At 41.2% G+C, this 16,851-nt stretch overlaps 1 pseudogene; it reads right to left on the bottom strand.

The window, feature by feature from the left end:
• Positions 9,611-11,337, bottom strand: Cbx3-ps8 (chromobox 3, pseudogene 8; annotated as a pseudogene).

The following is a 16,851-nucleotide window of genomic DNA, read 5'->3' as shown; positions in this document are numbered from 1 at the left end:
TGAGACAGAGTTTTGGGTGGCTCAGGCTGGCCTCAAACTTGATATGAAGCTAAAGAGAGATAGATTTAAGTTTCTAAAAGATTTTTTGTGTATTTTTAAAGATTTAACTTTTAAACATGTATATGTTTGTGGCTTTGTTGTGCATGTGAGTACTTTGCCCTTGGAGGCCAGAAGAGGGTGTCAGATACCCTAGAGCTGAAGTTATAGGAGTCACCCGATGCAAGGAGTCACCCAATGCAAGGAGTCACCCAATGCAAGCGATGTGACCCCGGGTTCTTTGGAAGAACAGCAAATATGCTTCATCTTTGAACCCTCTCTCTAGTCCCAATACTTATTCATTTTTAAACTTTATTTGTGTGTGTGTTTGTGTGTATATGTGTGCTATGCACACTCATAGAGATCCAGAAGACAATATCTATTGGTTCTCTCCTTCCACTATTAATTTTGTAGCTTGAACTCCATGCTCTTACATTGAACTTCTAATCTTCCTGCTTCCACTTTCCAAGTTCTGGGATCATCATGCTCACTTTATCCAGTGCTGGTGATAATAACCATGGCTTAGTGAATGTTAGGCTGGTACTCTACCAACTAAGCTACAGCACAGCCTCTAATTTTAAATGCTTGAGGGGATGGGGCCATTGTGTCAGGCTCACCTGAGATAATTGTTGAAGACCAGAATCCTCTCAAATCTGGAAGATTCAATATTGGCATCCTCCTTAGAGTTCTCTCTCTCCTCCAGAAGCCAACTATTTACCATGACTCATCAGTTTTCCACCTATATGTTGTTCAGGGTTGTAACCCTTGAGCTCTTGACTTTATCACTAGTGGTCCATAGCAGTTTGAATTTCCTAGAAGTCCAAGACTTCTTCCACCAGTCTTTGACTTCCAGTCTCTCCATATCCTCTGTGCTGTGAACCCTCCTCTTTATACACAACTGTAAAATGTTCGGGAAATGATGGGAAGACACTTTCTGCCCTCTGAACACTTGATTATTTTTATCTCAATTCCAAACAAGTCAATGATGCTGAGAGAGGACAGGTAACTAGGAGTCACATCACTACTAAATGGAGAATCTGTTTCAGTCTTCAGCATTTGCTGGACCACACTACAATGTTTAGTCAATATTTGGATTAGCTTTTGGGGTGCATGAGACAGAAAAGGAATTCCAGCGTGGTCACAGAAGTGGCTGTGAGAGGTGGTAACGTGTCCTGAGTAATAAATATTACCTGAAGAACAGATGTTAATGTATCTAGCTTTACTAAAAAGGTCAGACCCTGATTTTCAAATACTAGCTTGAGCTGGTGTCTTCTGCTATGATTTTCTAAAAAGTTAATTAGAAAACTTTTCCTGCTTTATTTTTCTCTAAATAATTATATAGACTGTATAGTATATATCTTCAAACATATACCCCTTGACAAATTAAAAACATTCAACCTAAGAATTAAGAACTGACAGGATCAGAGGTGAGGAGGACACAACATCTGCCCCAACACTGGGAGTAACTGGGATCAGCGGGACCCAGGCACCCAGGAACTCTACCCTACCACTGGCACAGGTTCCTTCCAGTCTGAGCCGATGCCCTGAGCAGACCTTGGGCTCGAACTCCACAGTCAGTCCCACAATACACAGGGAAGCTCCACTCCCAGGTGCTCTAACACATCTAGGATCCCAGGAGCCCAGGATCCCGGGAGCTTGGTCATACCAGGATCTCAGGGTCCCAGAGGCAGCTTGACTCCCAGAAGCTCTGACAACACCCAGGATCCCAGAATCCCAGAATCCCAGAGACAGCTGAACTCCTAGGAGTTTTTTTTTTTTTTTTAAAGATTTATTTATTATTATACCTAAGTACACTGTAGCTGTTTTCAGATGCACCAGAAGAGGGCGTCAGATCTCATTACAGATGGTTGTGAGCCACCATGTGGTTGCTGGGATTTGAACTTAGGACCTTCAGAAGAGCAGTTGGTGCTCTTAACCACTGAGCCATCTCTTCAGCCCCCAAGGAGTTTTTAACATAACCAGGATCACAGGAAGGACAGGCTCCAGTCAGACATAGCCAGGGCAGGTAGCACTAGAGATAATCAGATGTCGGGAGGCAAGTGAAAGAACATAAACAACAGAAACAAAGGTTACTTGGCATCATTAGAACCCAATTCTCCCACCATAACAAGTCCTGGATACACCATCACAACAGAAAAGCAAAATTTGGATCTAAAATCACTTCTCATGATGGTGATAGAGGACTTTAAGAAGGTCATAAATAATTCCCTTAAAGAAATACAGGAGAACAAAAGTAAACAGCTAGAAGCCCTTAAAGAGGAAACACAAAAATCCCTTAAAGAATTACAGAAAAACACAATCAAACAGGCAAAGGAAATGAGCAAAACCATCCAAGATCTAAAAATGGAAATAGAAACAATAAAGAAATCACAAAGAGAGACAACCCTGGAGATAGAAAACCTAGGAAAGAGATCAGGAGTCATAGATGCAAGCATCACCAACAGAATACAAGACATAGAAGAGAGAATCTCAGGTACAGAAGATACCACAGAAAACATTGACGTAACAGTCAAAGAAAGTGCAGAAAGCAAAAAGGTCCTAACCCAAAACATCCAGGAAGTCCAGGACACAATGAGAAGACAAAACCTAAGGATAATAGGTATAGAAGAGAGTGAGGATTCCCAACTCAAGGGCCAGTAAATATCTTCAACAAAAGTATAGAAAACTTCCCTAACTTAAAGAAAGAGATGCCCATGAACATACAAGAAGCCTACAGAACTCTAAATAGACTGGACCAGAAAAGAAATTCCTCTCTACACTTAATAATTGAAACAGTAAATTCACTAAACAAAGAAAGAATATTAAAAGCAGTAAGGGAGAAAGATCAAGTAACATAGGCAAACCTATCAGAATTAAACCAGATTTCTCACCAGAGACTATGAAAGCTAGAATATCCTGGGCAGATGTCATACTGACCCTAAGAGAACACCTATGCTAGCCCAGGTTACTATACCCAGCAAAACTCTCAATCACCATAGATGGAGAAAACAAAATATTCCATGACAAAACCAAATTTACACAGTACCTTCCCATAAATCCAGCCCTTCAAAGGATAATAGATGGAAAACACCAACACAAGGAGGTAAACTACACCCTAGAAAAAGCAAGAAAGTAATTCTTCAACAAACCCAAAAGAAGATAGCCACCCAAATATAATTCCACCTCTAACAACAAAAATAACAGGAAGTAACAATGACTTTTCCTTAATATCTCTTAACATTAATGGACTCAATTCTCCAAAAAAGACATAGACTAACAGACTGCATATGTAAACAGGACCCAGCATTTTGCTGCATACAGGAAATGCACCTCAGCGAAAAAGGCAGACACTACCTCAGAGTAAAAGGTTGGAAAAAAACTTTCCAAGCAAATGATTCCAAGACACAAGCTGGAGTAGCCATTCTAATATTGACTAAAATCAACTCTCAGCCAAAAGTTATCAAAAAAGATAATGAAGGACACTTCATACTGGTCAAAGAAAAAATCTACCAAGATGAACTCTCAATTCTGAACATCTATGCTCCAAATGCAAGGGTACCCACACTTATAAAAGAAACTTTACTAAAGCTCAAAGCACACATCACACCCCACACAATAATAGTGGGAGACTTCAACGTCCTACTCTCAGCAATGGACAGATCATGAAAATAGAAACTAAACAGAGACACAGTGAAACTAACAGAAGTTATGAACCAAATGGATCTAACAGATATTTATAGAACATTTCATCATAAAGCAAAAGAATATACCTTCTCAGCACCTCATGGTACCTTCTCCAGAACTGACCACAAAACAGGCCTCAACCGATACAAGAAGATTAAAATGATCCCATGCATCCTACTAGATCACTATGTACTAAGGCTGGTCTTCAATAACAACAAAAACAACAGAAAACACACATATACATGGAAGCTGAACAATGCTCTACTCAATGAAAACTTGTTCAAAGAAGAAATAAAGAAATTTTAGAATTTAATGAAAATGAAGCCACAAAGTACCTAAACTTATGGAACACAATGAAAGCCGTGGTAGGAGGAAAACTCATAGCTCTAAGTGCCTCCAAAAACAAACCGAACAGAGTGTATACAGGCAGCTTAACAGCACTCCTGAAAGCTCTAGAACAAAAAGAAGCAAATACACCCAAGAGGAGTAGATGGGAGGAAAGAATCAAACCAAATAGAAACAAAAACAACTATACAAAGAATCAATAAAACCAGGAGCTGGTTCTTTGAGAAAAATCAACAAGATAGATAAATCCTTAGCCAGACTAACCAGAGGGCAGAGAGACAGTATCCAAATTAATAAAATCATAATTGAAAATGGAGAAATAACAACAAAGTATATCTTAAAATAACTATTCTATTTGTTAAATATCAATAGTTGAAATATTAAAATCATGTTCTTCAAACGTCATGGAAATATTATTGATAATTTTTCTCACTGTGCTTGAAATTAGCATTTTCTTAATGTTTAACTTTAAAGTTTTTGCTATTTTGAAAATTTTAAAACATACTTACTGATAAAATACTTTCTCTCCTAGAAACACTGATAATCTTTTTTAAGTAAAGTGACTGTTAAACAATGTACACAGATATATATATACTGTGTTTTAAGTAGTCTTTCACTATGTCAGGTGGTATCATATAAGGGCCTTTTAATATATTTCTTAATGATTCATTTTTAACACTTTTACTATGCTTAACTCCCAAAGAGTATTTTGCATGTTTTGAAACAATTTAGTATTCAACATTAGATATAGGATCCTCAGTTATGGGTAGTATTAAATATTCATTAATGATATTTTAGGGTATGAAAAGATATGAATATAAAAGTTGAACAGATTTTTTATGTATTATTTGATTCTCAAAATACTCAATGTTACTAATATGTTTGATGTATAAAATGCATTTAAATAATAAAAAAGTTTAAGAAAAAAAAAGAATTAAGAACTGCCACTCAGATGTCTGAGGTCTGTGCTGCAGGCAGCAGCCATGTTAATATTCATGGGCCATGCTGCCCCTGGGAGGTAAACCAATATGAGTGTCCTGCACTGCCGCCTGGGCCCACAGCGATGTCTGGGCCTGTGCTGCTGTAGATGGCCATGTCTGAGTCTGTGGTTTTACTATAGCCAGGTCTGTGGTCTATACTGTGACCTGAAGCCATGCTGATATCTATGATCCTAGCTGTATCAGAGGGCCTTATCTGGATCTGTGGCCCTGTAGCAATTGGGAGCCCTCTTTGTTTTCTGTGCTGACGCCAGAAATCATGTGGAGGCCCATGATTCACGGTCCCAAGAACTGTAAAGAGCCAATAAGCTACTTTGGCAGTGATATTGATGACAGAAGATGCACAGTTGAGAAAGAGGGACAGGGAAGGCTTCTGTGACAACCCCTACCTTCACCCCAATGCCCTCTCCTCTAAAAATAGTAACAGTCTAAACAGGAAGAGCTCTTAAGAACTCGATAAGTGTTGCTCTCCACAAAAGATGACTTCCAGCAAGGGTCTAGGAAGGGAAGGACTCAGTTCTACTTAAGGGGCAGGCCATTAAGACTTGGACCACACTCCAGTGATTATATAGATAACACGAATTGGACTTCTTTTTTTTTTTTTTGGCTGGGGTGGGGGTTGCCACAAAGGTGGAAGGTGGTGGTGAGGAGGTGGACATAGAAGGACTGGGAAGCAATAGGGGCATACTATGTGAAATCCCCAAAGAATCAATAAAAATTTTATGTTGGACACCCACCCCACAAACAACCTCCAAAACCAATACCAAAAACCAAACCAAACCAACACAAGATTTAAGGCCTTGTATTTTTGTCAAGTAGGTTTCTGGAAAGGATGTTAATATTAGTTTAAATTATTTCATGGGTCCTGAGACATGTTTGTATTTAAACAAACAGCCTGTGGTATCTGCTAAAAATGTTAGTTTCCTTTCCAAGTGCTTTCACAAAAAAGTCTATTCTTAGTTCCAGGGTGATATAAAATTAGGCTGCAGGCTAGGCTGGGGGAGGGGCTGGTTTGTAGATCTTTTTTTTTTTTTGATTTATTTATTTATTATATGTAAGTACACTGCAGCTGTCTTCAGACACACCAGAAGAGGGCGTCAGATCTCGTTACAGATGGTTGTGAGCCACCATGTGGTTGCTGGGATTTGAACTCCGGACCTTTGGAAGAACAGTCGGGTGCTCTTACCCACTGAGCCATCTCACCAGCCCTAGATCTTTTGTCCTCTGGGAGAGGAGAGTGGAACAAATTCAGAAGCATTTGATCATTTAAGCATGAGATAAAGACTGATCTGAATCAGACGAAGGAAACTAGAGGTTAAGAAGAACATTTTAAAGAAAGTGGTGACCTTGGGCACTGAGTCTTTGGGAGGCAGGATAACACAGGTCTTGAGGCCAACAACAGAGCTAAGGCTGGTGTGTGGCATGAGGGCCAAGGGGTTGGCTAGAGCATCTGTAAGGAAGAGGGCTGTGGATGTAGCTCAATGGTAAAGCATTTGACTAGCATGTTCAGGGCTGGCTTGATTCCCCAGCCCCATGATGATCTGCCAAAAGAATGAAGGGTGTAAGTGTGTGTGTGTGTTGTGGTATGAGTTTTTTGTTTGTTTATTTTTGTATTGAGTGTTTTTTTTTTTTTTTTTTTTTCTTTCAGATTTCATCATCTACTAGGTTTAAATCCCATGTTTCCTAGTTAGGATTTATATTGCTGTGATGAACCACTATGACCAAAAGGAACTTGGAAAGGAAAGGTTTATTTGGCTTATACTTCCACATTGTAGTACATCACTGAAGCCAGGACAAGAACTTAAACAGGTCTGGAACCTGGAATAGGAGCTGATGCAGAGGCCATGGAGGGATGCTGCTTACTGGCTTGCTCATCATGGCTTGCTCAGCCAGCTTTCTTATAGAACCCAGATCCACCAACCCAGGGATGAAACTATTCACAGTGGAGTGAGTGAGCCCTCTCCCATCAGGTACTAACTAAGAAAATGCCTTATAGGTGGATCTTTTTTTATTTTTTTTTGTTTTTGTTTTTTTTGAGACAGGGTTTTTCTGTATAGTCCTGGCTGTCCTGGAACTCACTTTGTAGACCAGGCTGGCCTCGAACTCAGAAATCCGCCTGCCTCTCCCTCCCAAGTGCTGGGATTAAAGGCATGTGCCACCACCACCCGGCTTATAGGTGGATCTTAATGAGGCATTTTCTCAGTTGAGGTTCCCTCCTTAACATGGTCAAGTTGACATAAGACTAGTTAGTACAGCTGAGTCCTTGTCAATTTGACACATCGCTATTAAGCTGTACCTTTCCTTTCTAATTCATCCCAAGATCTCAAATTAAAAACAAAACTAACTTTAAAAGTTCTGCTGTCTTTACAGACTCAAAGAAATTAAAATTCAGTGTCTTTAAAATATCCAGTCTCCTGCTTCCTGAAGCTATGTTGACGTCCACCAAGGGCCATGTTGGGGTCTGTGATCCTGCTGTAGCTACATAGGGAGGGGATATTGATGTCCTGTGTTACCACCGAAGGCCAGGTAGATGTCTGTGGTCTATGCTGACACCTGAATCCAGGTTGATGTCTGTAGGCCATGCTGCTGCCAAAGGCTGTGAGGCTGTCTGGGGTTCATGTTGCTATCTATGATCTGAGCTCCCTTAGAAGGTCATATTGATGTCTGTGCTGTCACTGAGGGTTATGATGATGTTCATGGCCTGTGCTGTGGCAGAGGGACATGTTGATGTCTGTGGTTTATACTTCCACTGGGACCATGCTGAGGTTCCTGGCACATGCTGATGTCTTTGGTCTGTGCTATCACCAGAGAGCATCCATTGATCTGTTCTCCCCTTGACTGTAAAAGGACAAGGAAACATCTTTTGCAGTAGTGCTGATGACTGCAGACTCACAGTTGAGAGAAACATAGAAGGCTTCTGTGACAACCCCTAGCCCCACCAAAAGAAACAGCTTAGACAAGAAGCTATTGAAGAGAACTCTTAAAATTTGTGATAACAATATTGAAGTGTAGCTCTCCACAATAGATGGCCACTGGGAGTTTGGCCATGTTCTATGGGCAACACGAATTGGACATTTTTTCTTCTTCTTTTTTGAGGGGTCATAAGGATAGAGGAACAGAGCTAGGAGGACTGAGAAGTGAGTGGGATTGGGGTGCACCATGTGAAATTCCCAAATAATAAAAATATTATAGCCAAAAAATATCCAATCTCTCATAAAATGAAAAATCTTTTTTTTAAAAATAAGTTCAAAGTCTTTGAGCTGTAGACTCCTGTAAAAACCAAAATTAAGTTAAATATCTTCTTCAACAGGGAAGAACAGGGCACAATTACAATTTGAAACAAGCAAAACAAAACTCCAACAGTAGAAATATTTCAATGTCCAACTATCTGAGAGTCACTCACAATCTTCTGGGGCTCTCCCAGGGGCTTAAGTCACTACTTCAGTATTGCTCTCTCAACACACAGAGCTTGTCTTCTAGGCTCTGGCTGACTCTATTCCACCGCTGCTGCTCTTCTTGATGGCCATCCCCCTGCACTGGCATTTTCAAAACTCTGGGATCTTCTGCTGCAGCTGGGCTGCACTTTCACTAACAGCTCTTTTCGTGGTACCAATCCTCAACTTTTTTTTGCATGACTCCTTCAGTCCTTGCCCTTCAACTGCCACTAAGGCTGCCCCTTCACCAGTGGCCTCTCCTGGCCTCTCATAGTGTCAAGCTTCAGCTGCTCTCCATGATTTCTTCATGTCAAAACCAGTACTACCTGCATGATTCTTACACTAACAAGTTTGGCTGCCAGCACAACCACTTTTGGAATTGAGCTTATGTGTGCTAACCCATAAACACTTCCCAGAAGATTTCACCTTAACAATGAGTGTCTCTTCTCAATCACCTCTAATTTCTTAGCTCCAGCTGACTAGCATCAATTGTCCCAGAATTTCAAAAGTTTCATGTTGGTGTTGCTGGCCTCTTAATTAAGGCTGCCTCTTCATCCGCAGGTTACCAGAAAGACAGATGATCAACTCAAAATAGCAAATGTCTCTGACAGAGTTTTTAAAAATTTCTCTTTAAAGATTTATTATTTATTTCATGTATGTGAGTACACTGTCGCTGTCTTCACACACACCAGAAGACAGCATTGAATCTCCATTACAGATGGTTGTGAGCCACCATTTGGTTGCTGCGACTTGAACTCAGGGCCTCTGAAAGAGCAGTCAGTGCTCTTAACTGCTGAACCATCTCTCCAGCCCCTGATAGAATCTTTAAGTTTTCCTTTGAAACTTAACAAGCCAGGCCTCCATCTTCTGCACTGCTCACAATATTCTTATCTTTGAAGCTCACACAGAACAACCCACTGAGCCCTCAACACTCAATGGATTTTCTAGCCCAAACTTCCAAAAACCTTCCATAATCTTCCCCCAAACATGGTTGGATCTATCATAGCAATATCTTACTCCTGGTACTAAATTCTATCTTAGAGTTTCTATTGCTGTGATGAAACACCATGACCAATAACAAGTTGGGAAGGAACGAGTTTATATGGCTTACACTTTTTTTTTTAAAGGAATATAAAACTATTTATTGACCACTGTTCACCATTATTTACAATAAAGTAAATATACAGTTGGATGACATTCTGATACTACAAAGTTACTTTTCTGGCTCATTGAACCATAACCCAAATACTGAAAAGACTGATCCTACCAGTAAGGAATGAGTCAGGGTAAAGAAAAAGCATGCAGGTCATTAAATGATATTAGCAAATTTTGTTCACTCACTTAGCAGGTCTTAAATTGTCAACGTCAGCTCCAGCCACGATTCTATTTCCACATCAAACAGATTCCATAAATCATAACCTTTTAGTACAGACTTTAACTTTCTACAAAGTTCACCAGAGGAACCTTTACATAGAGTGGCTGACCTGGACCTGCCTCTGCCTCTCAGCTGGCCTCTTAGGTCAGAGCTCTATCTGCCTCTAGCCCAAGTCTTGTTATTAAATCACACTATTACTTAGTCTAATTCCATTTTCCAAAGGGGACGCGTACAACACTCTGTAAATATACCACTGTAATTATGTGATAATACATCAATTCTGATGTTGTTGCCTTTAAACTAGCCAATAAATCACAGAATCTGCTTAATCTGAAAGGTTATGGTTTCAGGAAAATGTTCACAAGGAGGGAATCTCATCAACTTGTATTTTCATCTTCAGTTAAAAACAAAACAAAACAAACAAGTTATGTGTTTTATGCATACACCGCATAGAAACAAAAAAAAAACCCAGAATGGTCCTTCTGTGTCCCAGTTAAAAATAAGTTCTGACTTGAGTAAAAACTGTAAAATCTCCTCAGCGTTTAAGAAAAGCTGTTCTTCAAAGCTGAGGAAATACAACATGGTATCAAATATTCTATTGTTAAAGGAAGCAACTACAGAAAGCTCTTACTTGCTCAAAGGAATCAGTGCCTTTTGATGCAGAACAAAAACCAAAAATATCCCAACTACTGTCAATACTTTCAAAACCAGCATATCAAACTTGATTTTCATTAGAATGCTATTTTTTTCCACACTAGTTATTCAAAGCCCAAGATCCAGATTATATATATATAAATGCAAACAATTATTGTGCTTCATCTTCAGGACAAGAATGCCAAGTCAGCCGCTCCTCGTAGAAGGCAATGACCATCTGAGGACACTTCATGTTCGCCTCCTTTGGCAGCACCAAGCCAGCCCCGTCCGAGTCCTTCCACTTCATGAGAAACACTAATTCTCACTGCTGTCCGTGGCACCGATTATCCCTTCAGGATCAAGAGCTCTGGCAAAGCCCCTTGGTTTGTCAGCAGCGTCTCTCTTCTTCTTCGATTTGCTATCATCAGATTCACTGTCAGATAAAGATTTCCTTTTTGTACCATCTTTTTCTTTACCAGCTTTTTGAGAATTAAGAAATGCTTCAATTAATTCTGGACAATCTAAATTTTCTTCTGGTTCCCAAGGATTATCAGCGTCTGTGAACCCCTTCCACTTCAGGAAATACTCCACCTTCCCATTCACTACACGACGGTTCAGTACTTTTTCTACCACAAATTCTTCAGGCTCTGCCTCTTCAACTTTTTTACTCTTTCCATGTTGTTTCTTTCCCATTTTTTGCAATGTAGTTTTATTGGAGGACATTTTTAAAATTTAATCGGAGACTTGAAGAGTTCACCGCTCCGATGCTCAGGGCCGCGGATCCTGCAGAGTCTCCCGCCTGCTCGCTTCGGTTCAGCCACATCCGAGGGGACTTACACTTTTATATCATAGTCCATCATGGAAGGAAGCCAGGGCATGAACTCAAACAGGGCTGCAACCCGGAGGCAGGTGCTGGTACAGATACCAACAGCCCAGGGATGGAACCAATCACAATATGCTAGGCCCTCCTTCTTCAGTTACTAGTTAAGAAAATGAATACCTTACAGGTGGATCTTATGGAGGCATTTTTCTCAGTTAAACTCCCCTCCTTTCAGGTAACTCTAATAGGTGTGTCAAGTTAACATAAGAATAGCCAGTACACCAACAGGTTCCCTCCCTCCCTCCCTCCCTCCCTCCTTCCCTCCCTCCCTCCCTTTCTCTCTCCCTCCCTCCCTCCCTCCCTTCCTTCCTTCCTTCCTTCCTTCCTTCCTTCCTTCCTTCCTTCCTTCCTTCCTTCCTTCCTTCCTTCCTTCCTTTGCTTTTAGGGTGTGTGTGTTAAGGATGTGTACACGTGTGTTCATACATATAGAGAAATCATGCAAGTTCCCAAGGAGCCACTCACCTTGTTGTGTTGAGTCATTGACTTTCAGCTCCCCCATTAGGCCAGGCTGACTGCTCAGGGAGCTCAGGAACCCATCTGTCTCTGGCTTCTCCATACTAGGCTTACAAGAATATGCCACTAGCTCTGCTGTTTTCCTTGGATCCTGAAGAACAAGCTCATGTCTTCATGATCCTTGTCAAGTTCTTTATTGGCTGAACCATTTTTATGGTTCCAAACTCAAGCCTGCCAGATCATCACCTTTCTTTTGACTCCCAGTTGCCAACCAACTGGGCTTGGTGACACATAGCTGTAAATGTTCTACCAGCTGTGAAACCTCTGTCAGAAGCTCTACCTGCACCAAGGTAGAACTCTTACCTCATTACCACTTCCTGATAGCTGATCTGTCCCCTGTCCTCATCTGCAGCATTCTGTCGTTGGGCAGCATCTAGCAATTTTCATGATACATTTAGTTTACCAAATACACTGAGTATTTTGGAAAGCTCTGAAACCCAGTGCCCAGTGCACTGTAGATTAGATGAGCCAAGTACTTGTGTCTGACGTCTTACTGATTTCCAGGTGACTATGAGGAGCAGTCTGGCATGTCCCCTTTCTAAACTCACAGAATTTGTCCCAAAGTGCCTTGAGTCTAGGTAAGCTTTCCTTCCTCTTGGTCTTTTACCTGTGATTTTCTTTTGTGGTACCTCAGATGCATAACCTGAAAAACAAGTTTCTCTTTGCTCCAGGGAAGGGAGGGCTTAGCTCTTCAAAAAGAAGGGAACACATTTGCATTTCACTTCCTAGCTCATCAAAGAAAGGAGGTGAAAGGAAAAGACTACCTACTGAAATGGGGTGTGTGTGTGTGTACCCTGCTACAGAGTGCTGGAGAGGAAAATTAGTCAAGAACATGGAAGGAAGAGGGACCAGTAGAGGGACAGGTTGGTGGGGAAGAGGAGTGGCTCAAGGCGTGGTCTTTGAACTTGAGCTTCCCTGATTTTCCATGTAGATCATGGAGTCCAGAGTATCTCCAGTTCCACTGCAGACAGAAGGGATTGGGGACCGGGGACTGGGCACTTGTGTTCTGGCCTCAGGTGTACTTTCTTACTTTCAGTTAGAATGGTTTTGTTATTCTGTTGGGGTTGAAACTGGGAGCCAAGATCTTTGTTCTCACTTGAGGTTTGCTGAGACTGGTTGTCAGTCTTTGTCTTTAATAGCTTTAAGTTAGTTATATTTCACTTGTTTTTTAAATGGAACAGAGAAGTAAATGCTAAGATTCTATTCTGTTCTTGGGGAACCTGAACCTAAGAAGTCACGTGACTTTTTAGACCAGGGGGAACGCCAGGGCCAAGAAGTGGGAATGGGTGGGTAGGGGAGTTGGGGGAGGGTATGGGGACTTTTGGGATAGCATTGGAAATGTAAATGAGGAAAATACCTAATAAAAAATTTAAAAAAAAAAAGAAAGATGTGGCTCAGTGGGTCAAAGTGCTTGATGGCCAGTGTACTTGTACATGCTGTGCCTACACATACTCCTCCCGACAATAAACAAAATTTAATAAAACCAGTTAAAAATAATGAAACCAAAGGGGATGCTATTAATAGTTGTGGATTCTACTATTATGTATAATCCATTGCTTTTCTAATTTCAATAAATTTTAAATTTTAATTAGGACTTTGGCTTATTGTTTTAATACTGTGGGTTAGGAAACTGTTGACTTCTATTTTATTTTATTTTTTTAGTGCTGGGGGTTGACCTTAAGACACTGTTTGTGCATGCTAAGCAGGTGTTTATTCTACCATTGAGTCATACACCAGTATTGTGGGAAATATTCAAAAATACAATTCACACTACACCAGCAAGGCACTGGCAGCATGGGCAGTCTGTCCTCATCTTGTGGAAACTGACTCAGAGCTCCAAAATCTCTCCATCCAGCTCTCTAAGTTCCCACTGGTGGCTTTTTGGGGTGCACTTCTGGCAAACCTATGCTTTGCTGCTGTACCTTTCTCTCTGGAACCCAGTTGAACCGCTGCACGAAGGAAAACACCACACACACTTAGTTCGGAATCAATGGTAACTCAATCGCTGGGCACAACAACTAGAATCCTAAATTTTGTAAGCCATATTAAATCTAAATCCTCCTGGAGAATTTGCAGTCTAACCCAAGGATCACTAGTAGCTACATAAAAGCCCATATCTCTCTTCTCTTCTCTTCCTCCCTCCACCGGGAAGTCCTGCCTACTCTCTCAATGATTGGGTTCTTTATTCATTAGAAGGGTCACGTGAAGTCCTGAGTATGTGATTCACTCCTCATCCCAGATAATCCCTCTGAGAGAAGTTGAATTAACATCAAAATACAAACAGCATCAGGACTATCCACAACACACCAGTGCCTTATCTTTACAACTTTTTAAAGGAGCAATTCTAACTTTGATAAGTGTTTATATTTAAAAAGTTTTCTTATGTTTTGATTGAAGGTCTCAGTTTTATTATTTTCTTTCTTAAAGAAAGATTAGCTAGAGAGCCAGCCCTCTTTCTTTTATGGTGTCAACATAATTCTCATCACACCTTAATAAGAGAAAGTACAAGAAAAGCCCATTACAGACTAGTCTCAGCTGTGAGAGTAGATGCAAGAATCCTACGGTGTATTAGCTTTAGAGAGCAAAGAATGGAATGTAGAATGATTAAGAGATTCTAATATCAAAAAAAAAAAAGAGATTCCAATAACATGATTATTCTGAGCTTTTTTCCTAATATCCACTTCTCAATGAGTACATACCCTGTGTACTCTTTTGTGACTGTGTTATCACACTCAGGATAATATTTTCTAGTTCCATCCATTTGCCTGAGAATTTCATGAAGTCATTGTTTTTAATAGCTGAGTAGTACTCCATTGTGTAAATGTACCACATTTTCTGTATCCATTCCTCTGTTGAAGGACATCTGGGTTCTTTCCAGCTTCTGGCTATTATAAATAAGGCTGCTATGAACATTGTGGATCATGTGTCCTTGTTATATGTTGGAGCATATTTTGGATATATGCCCAAGAGTGGTATAGCTGGGTCCTCAGGTAGTACTATGTCCAGTTTTCTGAGGAACCACCAGACTGATTTCCAGAGTGGTTGTACCAGCTTGCAATCCCACCAGCAGTGGAGGAGTGTTTCTCTTTCTCCACATCCTTGACAGCATCTGCTGTCACCTGAGTTTTACAATTCACAGATCATATGAAACTCAAGAAGAAGGAAGACCAAAGTGTGAATCCTTCAGTCCTACTTAGAATGAGGACCAAAATAATCACAGGAGGTAGAGGGTGTGAGGGACTTGGGAGGTAGAAAGGAGGGGGAGGGGAAAAGCGGAGGGGGGGGGGGAGCAGGATCAGTTGTGGGAAGAGACAGGGGAGATGAAAATTGAACTGAGGTGTGTAGCAACGGGGGATGGGAAACTGGGTGTAGTTAGTTCCCCAACAAAAAGTCCCAGATGCCAGGAAAGCAAGAGGCTCCCAGGACCTAATGGAGATAACATTAGCTGAAATGCCCAACAAAAGGGAGAGAGAACCTGCAGAGAGAGAGACCTCATCCAGAGGTTATACACACCCTTGGTTGAGGGGTGGGGCCACCCACCTTTCTCAAAATTTTAACCTAGAATTGTTCTTGTGTAAAGGAAACACAGGGACAAAGAGTAGAGCAGAGACTGAAGGAACGGCCATGCAGACTGACCCACCTGGGGATCCATCCCATATGCAGCCACCAAACCCAGACACTATTGCTGATGTCAAGAAGTGCTTGCTGACAGGAGCCTGATATGGACGTCTCCTGAGAGGCTCTGCCAGAGCCTCACTGATATAGATGTGGATGCAGACTGAGCATGGGGGCCCTAATGGAGGAGTTCGAGAAAGGACTGAAGGAGCTGAGGGTTTGCAACTCCATAGGAAGAACGACAATATCAACCAAGCAGAACCTCCAGAGTTCTCAGGGACTAAACCACCAACCAAAGAGTACACATGGAAGGACCCATGGCTACAGCTGGATATGTAGCAGAGGATTGCCTTATTTGGCTTCAATGGGAGGGTTCGCCCTTGGTCCTGTGAAGACTTGATGCCCCAGTGTATGGGTATACTAGGGAGGTGAGGCTGGAGTGAATGGGTGGGTGGGTGAGCACCCTTATAGAAGCAGTGGGGGTGGGATAGGGGGTTTTTGAAGGGGAACCAGGAGGGGGATAACATTTGAAATGTAAATAAATAAAATAACCAATAAATTTTTTTTAAAAAGAGAGATTGTAATATATCATGACCAAGCATAGTTAATTCCTTAGAGTTCCAGAGGCTAATTCTACTTCAGAAAATTTCCAATGTTGTTTAAAGAAATGAAAGAAAAAAAATATAAAGTGCTATGTTTATTTATTTTTTCACATTTAAGTTAGTGAAAAATTAGAATATAATGGAGTGTGCTAGCTAGTTGTGTCCTACTGGCCACATTGGAACCATATACAATATGGAACACGTGGACCATGCTATAAGAGAAACTGCCATGAAACTGGAGAGGCAAAGCAAGTTCAAACCCTGACCTCAGGAGTAGAACTAGGTCCTTCTCTGATTCTGCTTCGACCTTGTAGCACATAACCTGGGGACCCCCAACCAATTGGTCACAAGTAGTCAGTTACATAGCACAGCACCTGGAATTCTTCCCCATGCAAATGACGCATCTCAGTAGCCTTAGCCTTGAGCCAATGAATGACCTTTTTCCTCTCTAGATATTTTCATGCCCTCCCCCAAAGCTATATCACGCTTGGTTCACCCTGAATAGAATATAAGTGTTCAAACCCACCTGGCATAAAGAAATCAGAACAAGCTAAGATCGTCTCAGGGAGCTGCTTCATTAAAGAGAAGGCCTTTGCTGGAACTCTAAGATTGTCTGAGAAGGCCTCCCAGCTCCCTGCACTCGCTCCCACCTGGACTGGCTGGGATCCTGCCAGTCCTGGACTCCACTGTTTTCCATCCCTGTCAGGTGGGCAACAGTATCTGATGCTGGGGGAGG

This window comes from Mus musculus, chromosome 9 (assembly GCF_000001635.26).
Source record: "Mus musculus strain C57BL/6J chromosome 9, GRCm38.p6 C57BL/6J".
Taxonomy (NCBI): domain Eukaryota; kingdom Metazoa; phylum Chordata; class Mammalia; order Rodentia; family Muridae; genus Mus; species Mus musculus.
Note: the sequence above shows the minus strand (reverse complement) of the source record. Positions and strands in the feature narration are given on the sequence as shown.